This window comes from Leopardus geoffroyi, chromosome B2 (genome assembly GCF_018350155.1).
Source record: "Leopardus geoffroyi isolate Oge1 chromosome B2, O.geoffroyi_Oge1_pat1.0, whole genome shotgun sequence".
NCBI lineage: Eukaryota > Metazoa > Chordata > Mammalia > Carnivora > Felidae > Leopardus > Leopardus geoffroyi.
In genome coordinates this window covers 35,298,365-35,321,523 of record NC_059332.1, presented here as the reverse complement: position 1 = coordinate 35,321,523, position 23,159 = coordinate 35,298,365, and positions in this window count along the sequence as shown.

Here is a 23,159-nt window from a genome sequence, read left to right as displayed (position 1 = left end):
TCATCCCGGACTCTTGAAAGGTTTAACAGAAACTCAAACGCAAATGAGACCGGCCAGGCCATCTGGACGCTCACCTTTATCAAATAACAGTAAAAAGAAATTTCTGAAAAGAATTAGTTTAAATTCTGGGCCCCCAAACAAATGCCAGGAAGGGTATGTCTGGCCTCTCTCCAGGAAAAGCCTGCCTGCGTATTGACGACTTGGGGGTGGGGCTGGGGTTCTTGGACCACTCACACCTTCCTCTGTTTTCCACTTCCTCCTAGGAAAACAGAGCCTCAAGAATAATTCACTACTGGGAGAGAAATACAGCAATCGTGCTCGAAAAATCGCTAACCCCTCCCTCTCTGGAACAGTGAGTCAAGCTACGAAGTTTGTCTGGTGTCCTGAAACCTACGCCCCTACCCCCCCCCCCCCTTCAGTTTTGTCTGACTTATTGTCAACATTTAAATTTGCTTTCAAGAAAAAGAAAACTAATACCTTGTATTTTCAGTCACAAAAATGAAAAAGATATGCCAGTATTTACTTATCACTCCCGGATATTTTCTTTTGAATCCTTATCTCGTGGCTCTAAAAGGTTGGGGGGGGGGGTGGAATGCAAAGATTTAATCGCTCTGAGCCTTAGTTTTCTCACCGTACAATAGGAATTTCATACTGCAGGGAAAGAGGAGGGACAGGAACTACAGTCGAAGAGCCAGGACCTGTGCTGGCCTTACCTGGGGTGTTTCCCAGGTGAAGGGGGATTCTAACATACCCTTTCTCTTTCTCTTCTTGCTTTTCTTCCCTTCTGTAAATATTTCTCTCTTCTGGCTCACTTCTGTTGTCTCGATTTGATCCCCTCCTCTGGGTAAGCTTTTCTCCTGGTTTGAATTTTATTTTCTTCTGCCAAAGCAAAGGCTTTGAAGTGAGACAGTCCTGGATCTGGACTATCAAAGTCCCACTACTACATACTGCTAAAGTGTCTTGAAAAGAATCCCCAGGGCGCCTGGGTGGCTCAGTTGATTGAGCGTCTGACTTTCACTCGGGTCATGATCTCGTAATTCCATGGGTTTGAGCCCTATGTCTGGCTCTGTGCTGACAGCTGAGAGCCTGGAGCATGTTTCAGATTCTGTGTCTCCTCTCTCTGCCCCTCTCCTCGTGCTCTGTCTCTGTCTCTCAAAAATAAATAAATGTAAAAAAAAAAAAACAAAAAGAAAACCACAACAAACCAACAAAGAATCTCTTACCCTGTCTCAGGATTATTTCCTTCTGTAAAATGGGATAATAATACCAGCCTTTCAGGGTTGTTATGTGCTGTCTCCTCTCACAGGAACTTCAGCTTTTGTCTGTGGTGGTCACTCCTGCATTCCTAGGGCCTAGGAACAAATCTGGCACACAGCACATAAACATATTTAATTATTTAATTACTTAGAAGAAAGTACGAAAATCACCTGACAATCTCTATTCAAAAAAATGCTGATTCTTCAAAGAATATCCTATCCATTCCCACCATTTTTCCTGTCTTTGGGTTTGTGAGTGTAATGCTAGTCTAGCATGCATCTTTCAATGGAGCACTCTTAATCCCTCCAGCTGTATTCCAGAATACATTTTGAACCTCCTTTGGCCATCCACACACGCTTTCCACCTTCTGGTAACTGCAGCCAAGTGAATTATCCATTTAAATTATGGATTATTTTTGGGGCGCCTGGGTGGCTCAGTCGGTTGAGCGTCCGACTTTGGCTCAGGTCATGATCTCACAGTCTGTGAGTTCAAGCCCCACATCGGGCTCTGTGCTGATGGCTCAGAGCCTGGAGCCTGCTTCCGATTTTGTGTCTCCCTCTCTCTCTGCCCCTTCCCTGCTCATGCTCTGTCTCTCTCTGTCTCAAAAATAAATAAAAACATTAAGAAAAAAATTAAAAAATAAATTATGGATTATTTTTAATGTTGCTTTAAATATATTCAATCATCAACCACTCTTGTCCAGATTCTAGAACCACATGAAGCTGTCAGAGGGACATGTCAATATTTCTTGGTAGGGACAAGGAATGGAGATCATACGTTGTGGTAAACATCCCTTGATTTCATTTGGAGAACTACCTTCCTCGTAGTAGACCATGGCATTGATTCAGGTGTGGTTGGGTTCATGAAAGCATTCTAGTTCTTAGCACCCCCTCCCTACACCAATTAGTTCAGGAATGGATGAGTAATACAATCAGACCAGTCAACTGCTAATTCTAGTCCTGCTGTTAGGCCAACCAGAGATGTGCTCATTTCCTCCGACTAGTGGCTTACCTGAGCCAGGGAAGCCATCCTCTTTCTAGAGGGAAGAGGCAGCCCTTAGAGGATCCAACCTACAGGGAGGGAGAGAGCTGAGAGATGGGAAATAAGGAGCCCTGGAACTCTAGTTAAAGAAGCCCTGAACCCAGTTCTATTTTTGGAATTCCCTAGTAGCATACATTCCTAACACTTCACCCAGTTTGCCTAAGCCACTTGAGTTAGGTTTTTTGTTTTTTGTTTTTTGTTTTTTTCCTGACATTTGCAAACAGAAATACTCCAGAGGGACTGGGTGGCTCAGTTGGTTAAGCATCCGACTTCAGCTCGGGTCATGATCTCACAGTTTATGAGTTCCAGCCCATCATCCGGCTCTGTGCTGACGGCTCAGGCCCTGGAGCCTGCTTCAGATTCTGTCCTCTCTCTCTGCCCCTCCCCAGCTGTGTGCTCTGTGGGGCTCAAATTCATAAGCCACGAGATCATGACCTGAACTGAAGCTGGTCACTTAACAGACTGAGGCACCCAGGCGCCCCTAAAGTATTAATTCTTATACATATATATTCGTGCCTGGCCATAAGTAATATTTTTTCCTTAAAAAAAAAAAGTACTTAGTGAATAGTTAATGGGTGCATTTGAGAATCAGAAGAAAACTCAGGGCCATGGTTCTCAATTTGAGGTACTGAGAAAGTCGGTGTTAGAGTAATTTTTGTGTTTGGAGTTTTTCTTTTTTTTTTAATTTTTTTTACCGTTATTTTTGAGAGACAGAGCAAGTATCTGTCTGTCTCTCTCTCTCTCTAAAAAAAAAAAAAAAAAAAAATGAAAAAAGAAAAATTCCCAGCTGACTTCAGCTCAGGTCATGATCTCGCGGTCCATGAGTTCGAGCCCCACATCAGGCTCTGTCTGACAGTTCAGAGCCTGGAGCCTGCTTCAGATTCTATGTCCCCCCTCTCCCCCACTCATGCTCTGTCTTGCTCTGTCTCTCAAAAATAAATGTTAAAAAAATTTTTTTAAAAAAGAAAAACTCCAAACACAAAAATAACACTGACTTTCTCAGTACCTCAAATTGAGAACCATGGCCCTGAGTTTTCTTCTGATTCTCAAATGCACCCATTAACTATTCACTAAGTACTTGTTTTTTAAGGAAAAAAATATTACTTATGGCCAGGCACGAATATATATGTATAAGAATTAATACTTTAGGGGCGCCTGGGTGCCTCAGTCGGTTAAGTGACCAGCCTCAGCTCAGGTCATGATCTCGTGGCTTGTGAGTTTGAGCCCCACATTGGGTTCTGCACCGGTGGTGCAGAGCCTGCTTGGGATTCCACCCCCGCCCCCCCCGCTCTTTCCCTCTCTCTCTCTGTCCCTTCCCCACTTGTGCTTCCCCACTTGAGTCTATCAAAATAAATAAACTTTAAAAAAAAAAGAATTGACACTTTAAATATTGTGATTGACTTCAAGTATCCAAAGGAAAATCTAATAAGAGCCTGGGCTATAGCAATAGTCCATTAACTACTTGGTTCAGTGACTGTGTTGGCAGAAAGCAGATGGCACATTCAACGAAGAGTTAACTGAAGACGAAATTATTTACAGAGGCTCGGGCAGGGCTAAGGAGCAGGGAGGGTATGGTTAGAGGTGGAATAACTAACTGGACTAATCTCTCTTCCCACAGTCCCATCTTACAGTGGTGCCTTCCGTTGCCCAAAGCCCCTGGGAAACCTGAGGACAAGAGAGCTGAGTGATGCAAGCTTAGAATCAGCCTCACAGCAACAGAACAGGGCAGAGAAGACCAGAAAACTGATTCAGGGCTGTGTTATCCAATAAAGCAGCCACTGGACAAACACAACTATTTGAGTCCAAAAAAATTTTTTTTAAGCAAGAAGTCTATGTTGTTGTTGTTTTTTTAATGTTTATTTATTTTTGAGAGAGAGAGAGAGAGAGACAGAATCCAAAACAGGCTCCAGGCTCTGAACTGTCAGCACAGAGCCCCACGTAGGGCTCCAACTCATGAGCCATGAGCTCATGACCTGAGCCGAAGCCCGATGCTTAACTGACTGAGCTACCCAGGCGCCCCATTTGAGTCCAAATTAACATGTGTTGTAAACGTGAAATACATGCTGGATTCCCAACACTTAGTATATATATTTTTTTAATTTTATTTTTTTATATTTATTTTAAATTAAATTTAAATTTATTTTACTATATGTTAATTTACATCTAAATTAACATATGGTGCAACAATGATTTCAGGAGTATATTCCTTGATCCCCCTTACCCATTTAGCCCATCCCCCCCTCCCACAACTCCTCCAGTAACTCTGTTTGTTCTCCATCTATAAGAGTTTCTTATGTTTTGTCCCCCTCCCTGTTTTTATATTATTTTTGCTTCCCTTCCCCTATGTTCATCTGTTCTGTGTCTTAAAGTCCTCATGTGAGTGAAGTCATATGATATTTGTCTTTCTCTGACTAATTTCGCGTAACATAATACCCTCTAGTTCCATTCGTGTAGTTGCAAATGGCAAGATTTCATTCTTTTTCTTTCTTTCTTTTAATCTTTATTTATTTTTGAGAGAGAGAGACAGAGTGCAAGCTGGAGAGGAACACAGAGAGAGAGACACAGAATTTGAAGCGGGCTCCAGGCTCTGAGCTGTCAGCACAGAGCCTGACACAGGGCTCGAACTCATGAACCGCGAGATCATGACCCAAGCTGAAGTTGGACACCCAACCGACTGAGCCACCCAGGCACCCCAAGATTTCATTCTTTTTGATTGCCGAGTAATACTCCATTGTATGTATATACCACATCTTCTTTATCCATTCATCCATTGATGGACATTTGGGCCCTTTCCATACTTTGGCTATTGTTGACAGTACTGATGTAAACATTGGGGTGCGTGCCAACACTTAGTATATTAGAAAATGTAAAAATCTTGTTTTTATATTGATTATATGTTGAAATGATACTTTTGTGATGTATTGAGTTAAATATATTATTAAAATTAACTTAGGGGTGCCTGGCTGGCTCAGTCCACAGAGCATCTAACTCTTGATTTCTGATCATGAGTTCAAACCCCACATTGGGTGCAGAGATTACTTTAAAAAAAAAAAAGGGAATAATTACAAAAGGCCTTTCATTTTGGATGCCTGACTGGCTCAGTTGGTAGAGTATGTGACTCTTGACCTTGGGATTGTGAGTTCAAGCTCATGCTGGGTGTACAGATTACTTAAAAAATAATAATAAATAAATAAATAAAAATAAACAAATGGGGGTGCCTGGGTGGCTCAGTCAGTTAAGCATCTGACTGTGGATTTCAGCTCTTCAGGTCATGATCTCACGGTTTGTGAGTTCAAGCCCTGTGTCTGGCTTTGCACTGACAGTGTAGAGTCTGCTTGGGATTCTCTCTCTCTCCTTCTCTCTCTGCCCCTCTCCTGCTTATTCTCTCTCTCTCTCAAAATAAATAAACTTTGAAATAAATACAAATAAATAAGTAAAATTAACTTCATCTCTTTCTTTATACTTTTTTTTTTTAATTTTTTTTTTCAACGTTTATTTATTTTTGGGACAGAGAGAGACAGACAGAGCATGAACGGGGGAGAGGCAGAGAGAGAGGGAGACACAGAATCGGAAACAGGCTCCAGGCTCTGAGCCATCAGCCCAGAGCCTGACGCGGGACTCGAACTCCAGGACCGCGAGATCGTGACCTGGCTGAAGTCGGACGCTTAACCGACTGCACCACCCAGGCGCCCCTCTTTATACTTTTTAACTGTGCCTACAAGTACTTTTAAAATAACATGGTTCACATTATATTTCTATGAGGCAGTGTTGATTTACAGGGACAAATGAAAAGTAACCACACATGATTATGATAAACATTTAAGAACTCATTTTAGTGGGGCATCTGGGTGGCTCAGTCAGTTAAGCATCCAACTCTTGATTTCCACTCAGGTCATGATCTCACGGTTGGAGGGTTTAAGCCCCACGTCAGGCTCTGCACTGACAGCTGGAGCCTGCTTGGAATTCTCTGTATCCTTCTCTTTCTGCCTGTCCCCTATTCACATTCACACTTACTGTCTTTCTCTCTCTCTTTCTCCCAAAAGTAAATAGACATTTTTTTAAATAGAAAAATGAAAACTCATTTTATTTCCATATCCTTGACAAGTATTTGAAAATAGTGTTTCTGGTACTTACATTATTTAAGCTTCTTTTTTAAACCTAATTGCTTTGATAGCTCGATAGCTTTTCTATGCTTTTTTAAATATAATTCCCTGAAACAGTTTTTTGGATCGTATTACGTACTTAACAGTCATTTATTCATTCAAAAAGCATTTATTAGGTACCTTCTATTTTCCAAACACTGAGATGGATTTAGAGGACAAAATAGCCCAAACAGAGCCTTAGGCTGCTGCCACCATGGAGCTAAGTTCTAATATAGGGGGGAGTCAGAGAAAGAATCACACAAGCAGTCGTGAAATTATTTATGTGGAAAATTATCTGGAGAAGAAAATGTTGCCCTAAGAATATATTATAGGAGGGGCGCCTGGGTGGCTCAGTCGGTTAAGTGTCCGACTTCGGCTCAGGTCACAGTCTCGCAGTTTGTGAGCTCGAGCCCCGCGTCCGGTTCTGTGCTGACAGCTCGGAGCCTGAAGCCTGCTTCGGACTCTGTGTCTCCTTCTTTCTCTGCCCCTCCCCCACTTGTGCTCTGTCTATCAAAAATAAATAAACGTTAAAAAAAACTTAAAAAAAAGAATATATTATAGGAGAGAGTGGCCTGATTAAGTAAACCAAAGAAGGCTTCCCAAAGAAGACACAATTGAGCAAAAGCAGCAGGGCAAAATTTGTGAGAGGCATGAGAGAATGTTCCTGGAAGAGGGTACAGAATGTGTAAAGTTCCTGCAGTAATTTAGAGGAATTAAAAAAAAAAGTGAGGAATAGATTGGAAATTTTATTAATGTATAGAATGTTCATTTTATATATGTATTTATTCATATGTCAACAAGTACTTACCGAGTGCCTACTAAGTGCTTTCCAAGAAGCAAGGTGAATCAGTCACAAATATGACACAGCCATTAAAAAGGATGAGTTTGCACCGTTTGTGACAACATGGATGGACCTCCAGGGTATTATGCTAAGTGAAATAAGTCAAACTAAGAGAGACAAATAGCATATGATTTCACTCTGGTGGATCTTAAAAAAAAAACAAAAACAAGTGAATAAAAAGCAAAATCAAACCTGTAAATACAGAGAATGAACCAGTGGTTGCCAGAAGAGAAGGGGTGAGGGAAGTGCAAACTGGGTGAGGGGAGTGGGAGATACAGACTTCCAGTTATGGAATGAATAAGCCCCGGGAATAAAAGGTACGGTATAAGGAATATAGTCAAAGATACTGTGATTGTGTATGGTGACAGAAGGTAGCTACACTTGGGGTGAGCATAGCTTACTGGATTAGCTTTTGGAATCACTATGTTGTATTCCTGAAACTAATGTAACATCGTGGGTCAACTATACTCAAAGATTTTTTTGGCTTTGGATTCTCTCTCTCCCTCCCTCTCTCTGCCCCTCCCTTGCTTGCTCTTTCTCTCTCTCTCCCTTTCTCTCTCCCTCTCCCTCTCTCTCTCTCTCTCTCTCTCAAAAAAACAAACTTAAAAAAAATGAGTGCTTACTAGGTTTCTCTGTGGCAGGCTCAGATAGCTGCTACAATGCTATGTTAGAAGTATGAATACCGTGGAGACTTTCCCCTCCTCCACATAGAAGATTATATGTGGCAACCGGACTTTTTATTTTCAAGGGGGGAGGGGCTCTTGTGCCTGAAAAGGAATAATTGATTAACTCTGGTGTTTTGATTTATGTTAAATTAATCAGTTTCAAATTCTTGAATCCAGTTTTTTTTGGTATGTTTAAGCTAAACTTCTAATCATTGTTATTTTATTTTCTAAGACTCTACTGTCAATAATTCTCACTGTCCTTAGATAAGTCTTAACTAGAATCAGAAATCTGGGGTGCCTGGCTGGCTCAGATAGTAGAGCAACTTTTGAGCTTAGGGTTGTGAGTTCGAGCCCCACGTTCTGAGCTGACAGCAGAGAGCCAGATGTGGGGCTTCAACCCATGAACCATGAGATCACGACCCAAGCTGAAGTTGGACGCTCAACCAACTGAGCCACCGAGGAGCCCCAATACATTTAATTTTCTGAAACATTGCAAAAGTCTATTACAGCAGACTGAAAATTCTAACAAGCGATATCTCCAGTGTTCATGGATTGAAAGGCTTTACTATTGTTAAGATGGCAATACTACCTAAAACAATCTATGGATTCAATGTAATCCCTATCAAAATTCCAAAAGCCTTTTTTGCAGAAATGGAAAAGCCAATCCTCAAATTCGTATGAATTTACAAGAGGCCCCAAGTAAACAAAAATAGTATTAAAAAATAAGAACAAAGTTGGAGGACTCACACTAATTCCAAAACTTACTACAAAGCTTTGGTACTCAACTGATTGTAGTATTAGCACAAGAATAGACATATAGACCAATGGATAGCATTAAAAGTCTAGAAATAAAGCCATGCATTTATAGGCAATCGATTTTTGTCAAGGGCCAAGACTATTCAGTGAGGAAAGAATAGTCTTTTCTACAAATGATGTTGTGACAACTGGATATCCGCAAGCCAAAAAAAAAAAAAAAAGAAAGAAAAAGAAAAATGACGTTGAAATCCTACCTTATACTGTATAAAAAAAATTAACTGTAAATGTATCAATGACCTAAGTATTAGATCTAAAACCACAAAACTCTCATGGTCATGATCTTGGATTTGGCAACGGATTCCTATATATGACACCAAAAGTACTAGCAACAAAAGAAAAGATAGTTGAATTGAACTTCATCAGAATTAACAATACTTGTGCACTAAAGGGCATTATTTAAAAAGTGAAAAGGCAGCTGCTGTGTAATAAAGAATTTGTCTGGTCAGTGTTCCAGGTTCCTGACACTGAGCTTCTAAAACCCTTGGAATTTCCTGAGCAACCACATGATTGGAAGGTTGGGACATTGAGCCAGGCCCCACCCACTGCTGGGAAGAGAAGGATGGGGGTGGGAGCTGGTGATTGAGTCCTGTAGCCAGTGGTTTAATCAATTAAATCTATGTAAACAAATTCTCATTAAAAACTCTACACAAGCTCAGTGGAGCTTCCTAATTGGTAAATACATTGATGTGAAGAGTGATGCACTCTGATTCTATGAGAGGAGAATACAGAAGCTCTGTGTTGGGGACCCTTCCAGACCTTCCCTTATGCATCTCCCTAGTTTGTTCCTCCTGACATACATATATATATCCTTTGTTTTATTTGTTTCTTTATTTTATTTTTTTTTAAATTTTTTTAACGTTTATTTATTTTTGAGACAGAGAGAGACAGAGCATGAACGGGGGAGGGGCAGAGAGAGAGGGAGACACAGAATCGGAAACAGGCTCCAGGCTCTGAGCCATCAGCCCAGAGCCCGACGCGGGGCTCGAACTCACGGACCGCGAGATCGTGACCTGGCTGAAGTCGGACGCTTAACCGACTGCGCCACCCAGGCGCCCCGAAAAAAAATTTTTTTAATAATAATTTTTTTATAAAGGAAAATAACAAATATTGGTGAGGATGTGGGGAAATTAGAACCCTCATATAGAGCCAGTGGGAATGGAAAATAGTACAGCTACTACGGAAAAGTTTTGCCATTCCTCACAAACTTGAACATAGAATTACCTTACGACCTAATAATTCCACTTCCACTTTCAGGTATATACCCCAAAGAATTGAAAATTGGTACTCAAACAAGAACATGCACATGCATATTAGGACCAATATTCGCAATTGCCAAGAGGTAGGAATGTTCCAAGTGTCCATCAACGGATAAACAAATTGTAGTGTACGTATATGTAGGTATAAAAGTGAAATATGATTCAGCTACAAAAAAAAGGTACTGATATATGCTACAAAATGATAAACTTTGAAGACATGCCGCTGAGTGAAAGAAGCCGTCACAAAAGGTTACGTATTGTATGATCCCATTGATGGGAAATATCCAGAAGGAGTAAATTCAGAGGTAGAATGCAGGTTGGCGTTGTCAGGGATGAGTGGTGAGCAGATTCATAGTGGATGCCGAGGTTTCTTTTGGGATGACAAAGATATTTTGGAACTAGGTAGAGATGGTGGTGGTACTATATTGTGCAACTGGATTGTTTACCTTAATATGGTTAATTTTGCATTATGTGAGTTTCACCTCATGATTTTGCGGTTCATGAGTTCGGAGCCTGTATCGGGCTCTCTACTGTCAGCACGGAGCCTGCTTCAGATCCTCTGTCTCCCTCTCTCTCTCCCCCTCCCCTACTCGCTCTCCCTCTCTCAAATAAATAAATCTTTTTTTTAATTTTTTTTTCAACGTTTATTTATTTTTGGGACAGAGGGAGACAAAGCATGAACGGGGGAGGGGCAGAGAGAGAGGGAGACACAGAATCAGAAACAGGCTCCAGGCTCTGAGCCATCAGCCCAGAGCCTGATGCGGGGCTCGAACTCCCGGACCGTGAGATCGTGACCTGGCTGAAGTCGGAGGCTCAACCGACTGCGCCACCCAGGCGCCCCTCAAATAAATAAATCTTTAAAAAAATTTTTTTAAGGGAAAAGAAGAAAGAAAATTGTAACAAGCAAAAGTATCCTAAGCCTCTAAGCAAATCTTATAAATCCAATATAACAGACTAAATATTTGTGTCCCCCCAAAATTCACATATTAAAACACTAATCCCAACATGATTGCATTTAGAGGTGGTCGCAGTGTGGTTACATGTAGAGGTGGGCCTCCAAGAAGTAAATAGCTCATGAGGGTGGAGTCCTCATGAATGGGATCAGTGACCTCGTAAGAAGAGGCCAGAGGACTATCTAGCCCTCTTTTAACCACGTGAAGACACTTGGAGAAGCAGGCCGGTTGCAACCCAATAGAGGGCTCTCACCAGAACCTGACCGTGCTGGCACCCTGATCTTAGACTTCCAGCCTCCAGAAATGTAAGAAATAAGTTTATGTTGTTTGTTTTTCCTTTTAAATTTTTTTTAACGTTTATTCATTTTTGAGAGACAGAGTGAGCTTGGGAGGGGCAGAGAGAGAGGGAGACAGAATCCAAAGCAGGCTCCAGGCTCTGAGCTGTCAGCACAGAGCCCGATGTGGGGCTAGAACTCACTGACCACGAGACCATGAACTGAGCCAAAGTCAGATGCTTAACCGACTGAGCCACCCAGGCACACCAATTTTATGTTGCTTATAAGCCACGCAGTCTACCGTACTTTGTTAGAGCAACTCAAGCTAAGACATTTATCAAATCTATAGATATGATACATCAGAGTTTTGACCCTCGACGAGAATGTGGGATCTGAACACTAAATATTTGATGACATTAAGGAATTATGATTAATATTTAAAGAACTATGCTAATGATTTTAAAATCCCTATCTTTTGTTTTAATTCCTTTTAAAAAACGTTTATTTTGAGAGAAAGAGAGCACCAGCGGGGGAGGGGCAGAGAGCAAGAGAGGGAGACAGCATCCAAAGTATGCTCTGTGCTGTCAGAATTTGAGCCGAAATCAAGAGTCTGAGGCACAACTGACTGAGCCACCCTGTCGCCCCACTCCCGTCCACTTTTCGTTATATGTTTGAAATTTTCCACAATAAAGTAAAAGGAAAGGGAGAGAATCCATAAGAGGAGAGCAGCAAGAAAAGGAGAAAGGAAAGAGTTATCCTGTAGCTAATGTCATAAAAGTGTAGCATTTTATAGATTACGGCACATTTTCAGGCAGTTATTTAGAAGGGACAGGTGAGCTCCCGGCTTCTTCGTTTAAAGGCCAGCCTGACACAAAGACAACACTAAATGTTCATCAGAAATGACTATGAAAGATCTCATTCCCAGCCCTGTCCACACTTGCCTACAGGCTCTGCAGCAGTCAGTTCTCTCAGGCTTGGCCTTAGAGCAAAAACAAACTGTGAGGTAGGGACCCCTAGCAATAGTACCCCTTGCTTCTGGCGTCTTCCAGCCTACCCGAGCAGACCTGGATTGCTTCCAACTGCTTGCCACATATTTTAGAATTTAAATTACAAGTATACCTAGATAAAGCTTTATTCTCCAGATAAAAACCTGTAGCTTGTTTCATGAGTTTTTGTTCGTATTTTTTTCCTTATTTTTGAGAGAGAGAGAGAGAGAGAGCATGGAAGGGGCAGAGAGAAGGGGAGAGAAAAAAATCCCAAGCAGGTTCCACATTGTCAGCACAGAGCCCAATGCGGGGCTTGAACCCACGAACTGTGAGATTACGACCTGAAACCAAGAGTAGGAGGCTTAATCGACTGAGCTACCCAGGCGCAACCCTGTATTTGTTTTAAAGTTTAAGGGGCAGGGCCAGCAAATGAGGGCTTGTCATCCCAGGTTATAGTTGATAGTTCCGTTCAAGTTACACTTCCTCCCTCTCAATCACCATGTTGCATCTAGGGAAAGTTAAGTCCTTTCAAAGTGTGGCACAGAATCAAAAAGTTTGGGAAAGGCTGAGTTTCAGGTTTTCAAACTTTTTTTTTTTTTTTTTTTTTAATGGTGGGGAGAGGGGCAGAGGGAGAGAGAATCTTAAGCAGGCTCCACACCCAGCATGGAGTCTGTCCGAGGTCTCCATCCCACGACCCTGGGATCACGACCTGAGCCGAAATCAGGAGTCAGAGATGTTCAACCCCTTGAGCCACCCAAGCACCCCTCAAACTTTCATTTTCAGTTGGTGATCCAATTTCCCCTAGACTGGAATGTCACATGACCACTGAAGTTTGGGAGTGAGCTGAGGGTTAATTTGAGTAGTTGCCTGTTCCTGCCACTGCCTACCCCCCCCCCCTCCCCCGAGATACCTTTCTCCACATGTAGTCCCTCCTCCCCCCAACCCAGCACACCCACTAATCTTTCACCCTGGGGTTTTCTCTAGAATTTATCCGACTTATAAAATGTAACTTTACGCTTGAAACAAGTGGAAACTGGGATACGGAAAGGTTAAGTAACTTGCCCAAGGTCACACAACTTGTAAGGAACGGAGGTGGGGATTCGATGGAGGTGACTCTGGAGCCTGATGATTATTTGAAGAGTGCAGTGTAGCCATGCTCAGAAATTGTGGCCGTTTGGAAAGGCTGCCTTTGACATCTCTGGGTGTGTGTGTGTTTGTTTTTTCAGCTCCAAGGAACAACATGTTACAGGAACACATGTCCTTCCTTGCTGGGCCAGCCCTCTCTGGCAGCTCTGTTCCTGAGCCTTTTTCTGATTTCAGCCCCACCCTCTTCCCCCCAGGGTGGGGCCTGAACGGCAATGCCTGCCTCAGTGTATTACCTTATTTGGTTCTCAGACCCACCAAGAGGTCTGGAAAAGGATCCAGGCCTGAGTAAAAGGATTGCTTGTGCAACTAGGGGATGAGAAATCTTTATTTCACTGACCGTGGTCGGTGCTCTGGAAATCACACATACAGGGAAATGAGTTTGCTGAGAAGAAAGTACAAGAAACAGCTGAAGAGGGGCTGGTAGAGGCATCAAGATGTCACAATTTCTAGTGTGAGCTTAATCCTGTGTTTGGAAAGAGATTTGTCTTTCTTCAGCTTCCCCCATGGCTATCTTTCTTTTTTCCCCTTCTTTTCTGAATTTCTAGGGTCTACACATCAATCTGTAATTTATAGCCAGGGAAACTCAGTCCTAGAAAGTGTAAAAAAATTAGGTAGCGCGTCCTATAGCTGTCATAAGTTAGCATATGGCTTACAGGTAGCACTTAACAGCCTTTTTTAAAATTTATTTTGGGGCGTCTGGGTGGCTCAGTCGGTTGGGCGTCCGACTTCGGCTCAGGTCATGATCTCGCGGTCCGTGAGTTTGAGCCCCGAGTTGGGCTGTGGGCTGATGGCTCAGAGCCTGGAGCCTGCTTCCGATTCTGTGTCTCCCTCTCTCTCTGCCCCTCCCCATTCATGCTCTGTCTCTCTCTGTCTCAAAAATGAATAAACATTCAAAAAAAAAAATTAAGAAAAATAAAATTTATTTTTATTAATATGGCTTTTTGTTTTAAGTTTATTTATTTATTTTGAGAGCGAGAGAGAGAAAGCATGAGTGGGGGAAGGGCAGAGAGGGAGGAGAGAGTGAGAATCCCAAGCAGGTTCCACACTGTCAGTGTAGAGCCCCATGAGGGGGGGGCAGGTGCCCCTCTCCCTCCCAATGCTTTTATTTATTCCATGAAATTCTCTGAGGTAGATGTTCTCATTATCTCCCTTTTATGGATGAAAAAACTGAGGCACAAAAAGTTAAGTCACTTACCCAGCGTCCCAGAGCTCAGAATTACCAGAGCCAGGTTTGATCCCTGTAGTCAGGATACTAACCACAGGCCCACACTCTTCTGAGCACTGCCCCCCACACCACAAGTATCTGGAATCCTAGTCTACTTAACCCTTCTCATGTTGGTTCCTTTTCTCTTGCATCTCAGTCCTCTCCCTCCCAGTTTTTTATTTCATTTCATTTCACTTCATATTATTTTATTTTATTTCATTTCATTTATTTAAAAATTTTTTTTAACGTTTTATTTATTTTTGAGACAGAGAGAGACAGAGCGTGAGCAGGGGAGGGGCAGAGAGAGAGCGAGACACAGAATCCGAAGCAGGCTCCAGGCTCTGAGCTGCCAGCACAGAGCCCGACGTGGGGCTCGAACTCACGAATCGCGAGATCATGACCTGAGCCAAAGTGGGACGCTTAACTGACTGAGCCACTCAGGCGCCCCTATTTATTTATTTTTTTTACTTATGTAAGTAATCTCTTCACCCAGCTTGGGGCTTGAAGTCACAAGATCAAGAGTCGCATGCTCTACCAACTGAGCCAGCCAGGTGTCCCTCTCCCTCCCCATTTTGGAAGTTCCCAACTCTGTGGCTCTTCATTCTCAGTGCCCTTCAGGGTGCTTCTTCCTCTACTGCCTGCTAATGCAGGGAGCCTTCATGGTTTCCTCTTGGTCTCCGTGGGGCATTCTGATTGAATGGGGGGCCACCCAACGTGGAGTGTCCCAGTTGGGTATGGGCTGGCGACATATGCAGTGAAAAGAATTCACCCAAGGCAGAACGAGAGAGATAGAAGTTTATTGACTGCACTGCAAGGGAGCCACGGGCAGGACAGAAACTGTGATGAGGGGCTACACTTTTAGGGCAGAGTGAGGGAGTGTGGGGATGTATGGAATTTTCCCTTTTTTGGTAATCTAAGGGACTGCGCCTGGTTGTAATTGGTCAGTTAGGGCCTATGGCTGTTTCAAGGTGGGTCACCTAAAGAGCCTGTCTGCATTCAGCCCACTGGTCATTGTGGGTCTTTTGACCTTACTCAGGTTTCCATTGAGCAAATTTGTTGACTAAAAGTGGCCCCTACAGTCTCCTCCTGGCTCCCTGTATGTCTCTCTCCATAAGGAGCTTGGCTACTTTCAGGACCTAAGTTCTTTGCTTTCTCTTTGGTGGGGTGCTTAGTCCTTCATGCTTATATATCCAGGAGCACCTGGCTAGCTTAGTTGGTGGAGCACGTGACTCTTGATCTCGGGGTCTTGGGGTGGAGCCCCACGTTGGACGTAGAGTTTACTTAAAAATAAAATAAAATTTAAAGAACGCATACATCCAAATATGACACATGCCCTTCGGTTCCCAACGTTCTTCAGACCCCCAATTCACTCTCTCCTATGCCCCACATTTGGGTCTCACTGCTTTCAGGCTACTCTTGACTGACCATGAGCCTCATGGCCTTCATACCTGGCCCTGCCTACTTCCTAGTCATCTTGTCTTTCCTTTCCAGAAACAAGCTGCATACCTCTGTATTTGGTCCCCTTTGCCAAGAATCCCTGGGTTTTTCAAACTTTTGATCCCAACAGTAACAAGTACATGTGACCACACAAGCCACCTACTACCCACAAGTACATGACCCAAGGGTGGGCAGCGTCTCGACAGTGTTTGACAACACCGTGTTCATGTTCAACTTAGAATATAGGTGCCAGGTCATACCAGTTAGAATTCCAGTCCAGTCTGTGTCCACACCCAGGGGAGTTATTCAAAATATTTAACCCTGGTTCAGCCTGGACCCTAGCTAATGAAAACAGTCATGAGAGGGTGGTGAGAGAAGAGATTGGGGTTCAAGCTGGGCAGGAGACAGACACTGGGGTACGGATGGGCGTTCTCAGAGTAGCAGCTATTTAGCAACAAACACAGAAGTATTTGAATATTTTAACAGCTGTTACCTCTGTTCCAGAGCCTTCCAGCTGAAAAACCAGCCCTGTCTACCTACTCCTTAGCTTCCGTGTCCCTTACTGACTCTGCCATCTAAACCTCCTTTCAGATTCCTGGCTTTTCTGCTTCTTGGTACTTTCTGCCCCATCCTGGCTTGGAAATTAGCCCAGTAGGTCACCCCTAATTAATTCTAATTTCTGAAAGAAAACAGTCAGCTCAGAGAGAAGTCAATGAAGGGGGCTTTAATGGCAAAAGAATGCATTCCAGGCCTGTCGGGCCACAGAGTTTGGCTTCTGCGCCACACCGGTAGGTGCTGAGAAGGGGCAGCACAACAGACTGTGAGACACTTGGTAATGGTCCTGCTGCAAATGAGGGAGTTAACAGCTGGGAGGTGAAACGGTTCTCCATGGAGTATGACCACGTTGCTAGGAAGCAGGCGCCCAGCCCGGGCATACCGTGACAAGCCTTCAGAGTACCTTGGCAACCGAGACGTTTAATTAAATCTAGAAGCAAACTCCTATCAGGATTCTTGGCTGTTGGCTGAGACTGGGACCTTGAGCAACTTTTCAGTATCAAGCTCTTTTGAGTTTCACTATCATGTTTCATATTGCACAATGGGAAAGGGAGAATGGCCTGCCTGAATCAAAATGGGGTGTAAGGATTAAAACAACTCTTTGTTTTGAAAATGGGCAACTGAAGGGAGAGAATTAAACATTTAAGTTCTGTTCTAGTGGGAACTATATTTAGGGTAACTATGTAACCTCAGTTGATGAGCGAAAGCTCTATTTTGCTAAGAACGCCAGCTAATCAATGTAGAGGTGATGTTAGAAGTATAAAATCAGGGGCGCCTGGGGGACTCAGTTGGTTGAACGTCTGACTCTTGATTTTGGTCATGGTCATGATCTAACGGTTCGTGGGCTCAAACCCCACATCAGGCTTTGTGCTGGCAGCAAGGAGCCTGCTTGGGATTCTCTCTCTCTCTGCCCCTCCCCCACTCAAGATCTCCCTCCCTCTCTCGCTGTCTCTCAAAATAAACAAACAAGCATTAACAAATTATTTAAAATAAAAGAAATATAAGGGGCGTCTGAGTGGCTCAGTCAGTTGAGTGTCTGACTTCGGCTCAGGTCATGATCTCATGGTCTGTGGGTTCGAACCCCACATCAGGCTCTGTGTTGACATCTCTGAGCCTGTAGCTTGCTTTAGATTCTGTCACCCTCTCTCTGCCCCTGTCCCGCTCACACTCCATCTCTCTCTTTCTCTCTTTCTCTCAAAAATAAATAAACATTAAAAAATTAAAAAATAAATAAATGTAAAATCAGCATGTTTAAAAATATTTTTTATTTATTTTATTTATTTATTTTTTGTTTGTTTTAAATGTTTATTTATTTTTGAGAGAGAGAGAGAGAGACAGACCATGAGCAGGGGAGGGGCAGAGAGAGAGGGAGACACAGAATCCGAAGCAGGCTCCAGGCTCTGAGCTGTCAGCACAGAGCCCGACACAGGGCTTGAACTCATGGACCGTGAGATCATGACCTGAGCCGAAGTTGGACGCTTAACCGACTGAGCCACCCAGGCGCCCCTAAAAACATTTTCTTAATGTTTACTTATTTTTGAGAGAGTGAGAGACAGAGCATGGGCAGGGGAGGGGCAGAGAGAGAGACACAGAATCCAAAGCAGGCTTTAGGCTCTGAGCCATCAGCACAGAGCCCGGCACCAGGCTCAAACTCATGAATTGTGAGACCATGACCAGAGCCGAAATCTGACACTTAACTGACTGAGCCACCCAGGCGCCCCATAAAAATCAGCATCTTGCAAACTCTAATAAAATTGACTCAAGCAAGGATTGTCAACTGGTGTTAAAAGCATTAGGTACTCTACCCATTACAGTGGCTAAAATTAAGAACCCTGACCATACTAAATGTTGGTGAGGATATGGCGGAATTGGAGCTCTCGTGCAGTGCTGGTGGGAATGTAAAATGTACAACCACTTTGGAAAACAGTTTGGCAGTTTTTTCAAAAGTTAAATATGCATCATACAACTCAGCCATTCCACTTCTAGGTATTTACCCAAGAGAAATGGAAGCATATGTCCACACAAAGACTTACACATGGATGTTTGCATCAGATTTCTTTGGAACCACCAAAAAAACTCTTGGAAGAGACTAAGGGTATGACTCATAGATCCCCTCAGCCATCTCAATAAAAGAAAAAACTAGAGATGGGATTATCTAGGAAAGATAAGTGGAAGAATCTCTCATCTACCGCAGTGAATCCCCATGACAGGCACAGGAGACCCACAAGGCTATTGAGAAGGTTATACTCAATAGAACTGCTTGGACTGAAGGGCGCCAAGTAGATAAAATGAAAAAAAGCTGTCAGACCCCACAAAGTCTACGGACGGGAAGCAGGCTGACAAAACTCCTCAGCTGTGAACACATATACCTTTCCTGAAAAAGGAAGGATGACAGGATGAAGCCTCAAACCCAGAGAACAGAGCTGAGAGCCAAAGGATTATTCCGAAGCCTTGAAACCTGATGGAGTTTACCCGACTGAATTTTGGAATACTTGGGACCAGAGATTTCCTTTTCTCATTCTAGAATAGGAATGTCTATAACTGTTATTCTACACCAGTCCCACCATTATCTTTTGGGAGCAGAAAACTTTCTAGTTTCACAGGCCCACAGATGGAGAGGAACTTTGCCCCAGGATGGTCTATATCCAGAGTCTCACTCATATCTAATTTAGGTGATTTCAATGATGAGATTTTAGGCTTTGAGTTCATGCTCTATTGTGTTCAGATTTGGGGGATCTTGGAATGGGAGAATATATTCAGCATAAGAGATGGACTTAAATCTTTGGGGATCACAGAGCAGATTGTGGTAGGCAGAATAATGGTTCCCCAAACATGTCTGCATCCTAATCCCTAAAACCTATGAATGCGTATGTATATGGCAAAATGGAGTTCAGGTAGGATATGGAATTAAATTTAATCAGATGACCTTAAAATATATTATCCTGGATTATCTGGGTAGGCCCTATATAATCAAGAAGGTTCTTAAAAGTGGAAGGGGGGACACGTGAGTGGCTCAGTTGGTTAAGCATCCGACTCTTGGTTTTGGCTCAGATTGCGATCTTGTGGGTTTGTGGGTTTGAGCCTGCATCAGGCTCCGCAATGACAGCATGGAGCCTGCTTGGGATTCTCTCTCTTTCTCTCTCTCTCTGACCCTCCCTCGCTCATTTTCTCTGTCTCTCTCTATCAAAATAAAATAAATAAAAACTTTTTTTAAAAAAATGGAAGAGAGGGTGCCTGGCTGGCTCAGTTGGTGGGGTGTACAACTCTTGATCTCAGGGTTGTGAGTTTGAGCCCTGCGTTGGGTGTAGAGATTACTTAAAAATAAAATCTTTACAAAAAAATAGAAGTGGAGAGAAAGAGAGGAGTATGAACAATGGTCAAAGAGATAAAATGTTGCTGGCTTTTCAGGTGGACCAAGGGGACCACCTGCCAAAGCAGTGGGCAACTTTTAGGAGCTGGAAAAGGCAGGGAAATGGATTCTCCCCTCGAGCGTGTACAAAGGAATGTAGTCCTGCTGAGATCTTGACTTAAACCCAGTGAGACCCATGTTGAACTTCTAACCTACAGAACTGTAAGATAATAAATTTTGTGTTGTTTTAACCTACTGCGTGCTAATTTGTCACAGCAGCAATAGAAAATCAACACAGGGGGCACCTGGGTGGCTCAGTCGGTTGAGCATCCGACTTTGGCTCGCATCGTGATTTCATGGTCTGTGAGTTTGAGCCCCGCATCGGGCTCTGTGCTGACAGCTCAGAGCCTGGAGCCTGCTTCGGATTCTGTGTCTCCCTCTCTCTCTGCCCCTCCCCCGCTCATGCTCTGTGTCTCTCTGTCTCTCTGTCAAAAATAAATAAACATCAAAAAAAAAATCAACACAGTACTCTTTAAAAATGTGCCATTTATTGCTTGCTATACCTAAATAATTCAATGAATGGTTGACAGAGAACTGGATGCACAAATAGTCTCAGTTAATACCATATTGGTTCATTTTTAGTGTCAAATTGGAGGAGTAGATGTAATTATATTGTGGGAGAATCAGGCTATCATTCCCCTTAAGACTGGTGAATTTCAGCATCAGTAATGGTCTAGACATTAGGTGTCTTCTGATGATGTGATAGGAATACATAACACTACTAAAACTATAGTCTAGCCAAAATGTCTAAATTAAGTCTGTCACACATTTATTTATTTATTTATTTATTTATGTCACACCTTTATTTTTTTTCAACTTTTATTTATTTTTTTGGGGACAGAGAGAGACAGAACATGAACGGAGGAGGGGCAGAGAGAGAGGGAGACACAGAATCGGAAACAGGCTCCAGGCTCTGAGCCATCAGCCCAGAGCCCGACGCGGGGCTCGAACTCACGGACCGTGAGATCGTGACCTGGCTGAAGTCGGACGCTTAACCGACTGCGCCACCCAGGCGCCCCTATGTCACACCTTTAGATACAACTTTTATTTTTTATTTACTTATTAAAAAAAATTTTTTTAACGTTTATTTATTTTTGAGACAGAGAGAGACAGAGCATGAACGGGGGAGGGGCAGAGAGAGGGAGACACAGAATCCGAAACAGGTTCCAGGCTCTGAGTTGTCAGCACAGAGCCCAACGCGGGGCTCGAACTCACAGACTGTGAGATCATGACCTGAGCCGAAGTCGGACGCTCAACCGACTGAGCCACCCAGGCGCCCCGGAAATTTGAATATAGTTGGGATATCAAATAAAACGAAAGTCTACAGGAGTGAAGAGAAAGAGATTGTGGACTGAAAAAAAGGTTCACAAAATAATATGTAGGATATAATTTTATTGAATTAAAAACTATGTATATAAAAAAAGATACAAATCGATGTTAACTAAGATCTTAACAGCGGTAATCTCTGGTAATGGGATGATGCTATTGTGTTTTTCCTTAGTTGGATTTTCTAGCTTTCTACCCTTACCCTGGACACGCATGATTTTATAATAATAAAACATTATTTTTAAAGGAACATTAGGATTACATGAGACATATAATTTTTTTCTTAGATTTTTATTTAAATTTTTAAAAAATCTTTATTTATTTGTTTTTGAGAGGGAAAGACAGAGTGGGAATAAGAGAGGAATAGAGAGAGAAGGAGGCACAGGATCTGAAGCAGGCTTCAGGCTCTGAGCTGTCAGCACAGAACAAAACGTGGGGCTCGAACTCATGAACTGTGAGATAATAGCCTGAGCCGAAGTCAGACCCTTAACCGACTGAGCCACCCAGGGGCCCCACAGATTTTTATTTTTTATACATTCTTGTGACATTTCCCTTTGTAGGGAGCAGGAGCTTAGAAAGATGAACTTTTCAAATGATTCCATCCGAAATATACATTTGAAGCAAACAATATCGAAACAACCAGTGGGCAGGTGTAAAACATTCCATTAATACTGTTTTGTCTACCTAACAGTAAACATTGGTTCTGTCCCAACCCACAAAATTGATTTTGTGGTCTCCAGAGCAACTTGTTTTAAAGGGCACAAATAATACAAATAAAACATCTGGACTACATTAAGCACACCTATGATTACTTTCGTAGGTCTACCACCATGGTAATCACTAACATTTACTGTGTGCTCACAAGGTGCCCAGTATGCTTCTAATGGCTTTGGTTGTATTCATTCACAGGTTTTCAAAACTTTTGGATGGTGACTCACAGCAACATTTTACAGAGTAATACAGCACACTCATACATATATACATAGTTTCATACTATATACAACGGAAACGGAAACGAAACTTTCAGAAAACAATTATGGGGGTGGTGCTGGGTGGCTCAGTCAATTGAGCATACGACTTTGGCTCAGGTCATGATCTCACGATTCATGGGTTCAAACCCCACGTTGGGCTTTGCACTGATAGCCTGCAGTCCGCTTCAGAGCCTCCACCTCCCTTTCTCTCTCTGCCCCTCCCCTGCTCGTGCTTGCGCTCTCTTTCAAAAATAAATAAACATGAAAAAAAAAAAGGCCAATCACTTACCCTATGTGCAATGCAATCTGATATCTTCTATTTAAAAAAACAAAAATGCTGGGGGCTACTGGGTGGCTCAGTCGGTTGAGCGTCCGACTTCAGCTCAGGTCATGATCTCACTATCGTGAGTTCAAGACCCTCATCGGGCTCTGTGCTGACAGCTCGGAGTCTAGAGGCTGCTTCGATTCTGTGTCTCCCTCTCTCTGCCCCTCCCCTGCTCAAGCTTTGCCTCTCTCTCTCAAAAATAAACAAAAAAAAATTTTTTTAATGCTGGTTAACTCATTAAATTGATTTCATGATTCACTAATGGTTCTTGACCTACAATTTGAAAAACCGTTTTAACTCGTTTAATACACATAGACATGCATAAATTCCTATGCAGTAGGAACCATTATTGTACCTATTTTTCAGAAGAGGAAACTCTGGCACAGAGAGGTTAAGTAACTTGCCTAAACACACACAGCCTAAAGATGCCTAAAGATGAAGTGGGAGAACCAGAATTCTAACTCAGGGAGTCAGCACCAAAGCCTGTCCTTTGAACCACTCTCTCATATGCCTCTCATCCCACCAGCCACATGGTGACAGATGAGTCTCGGCTG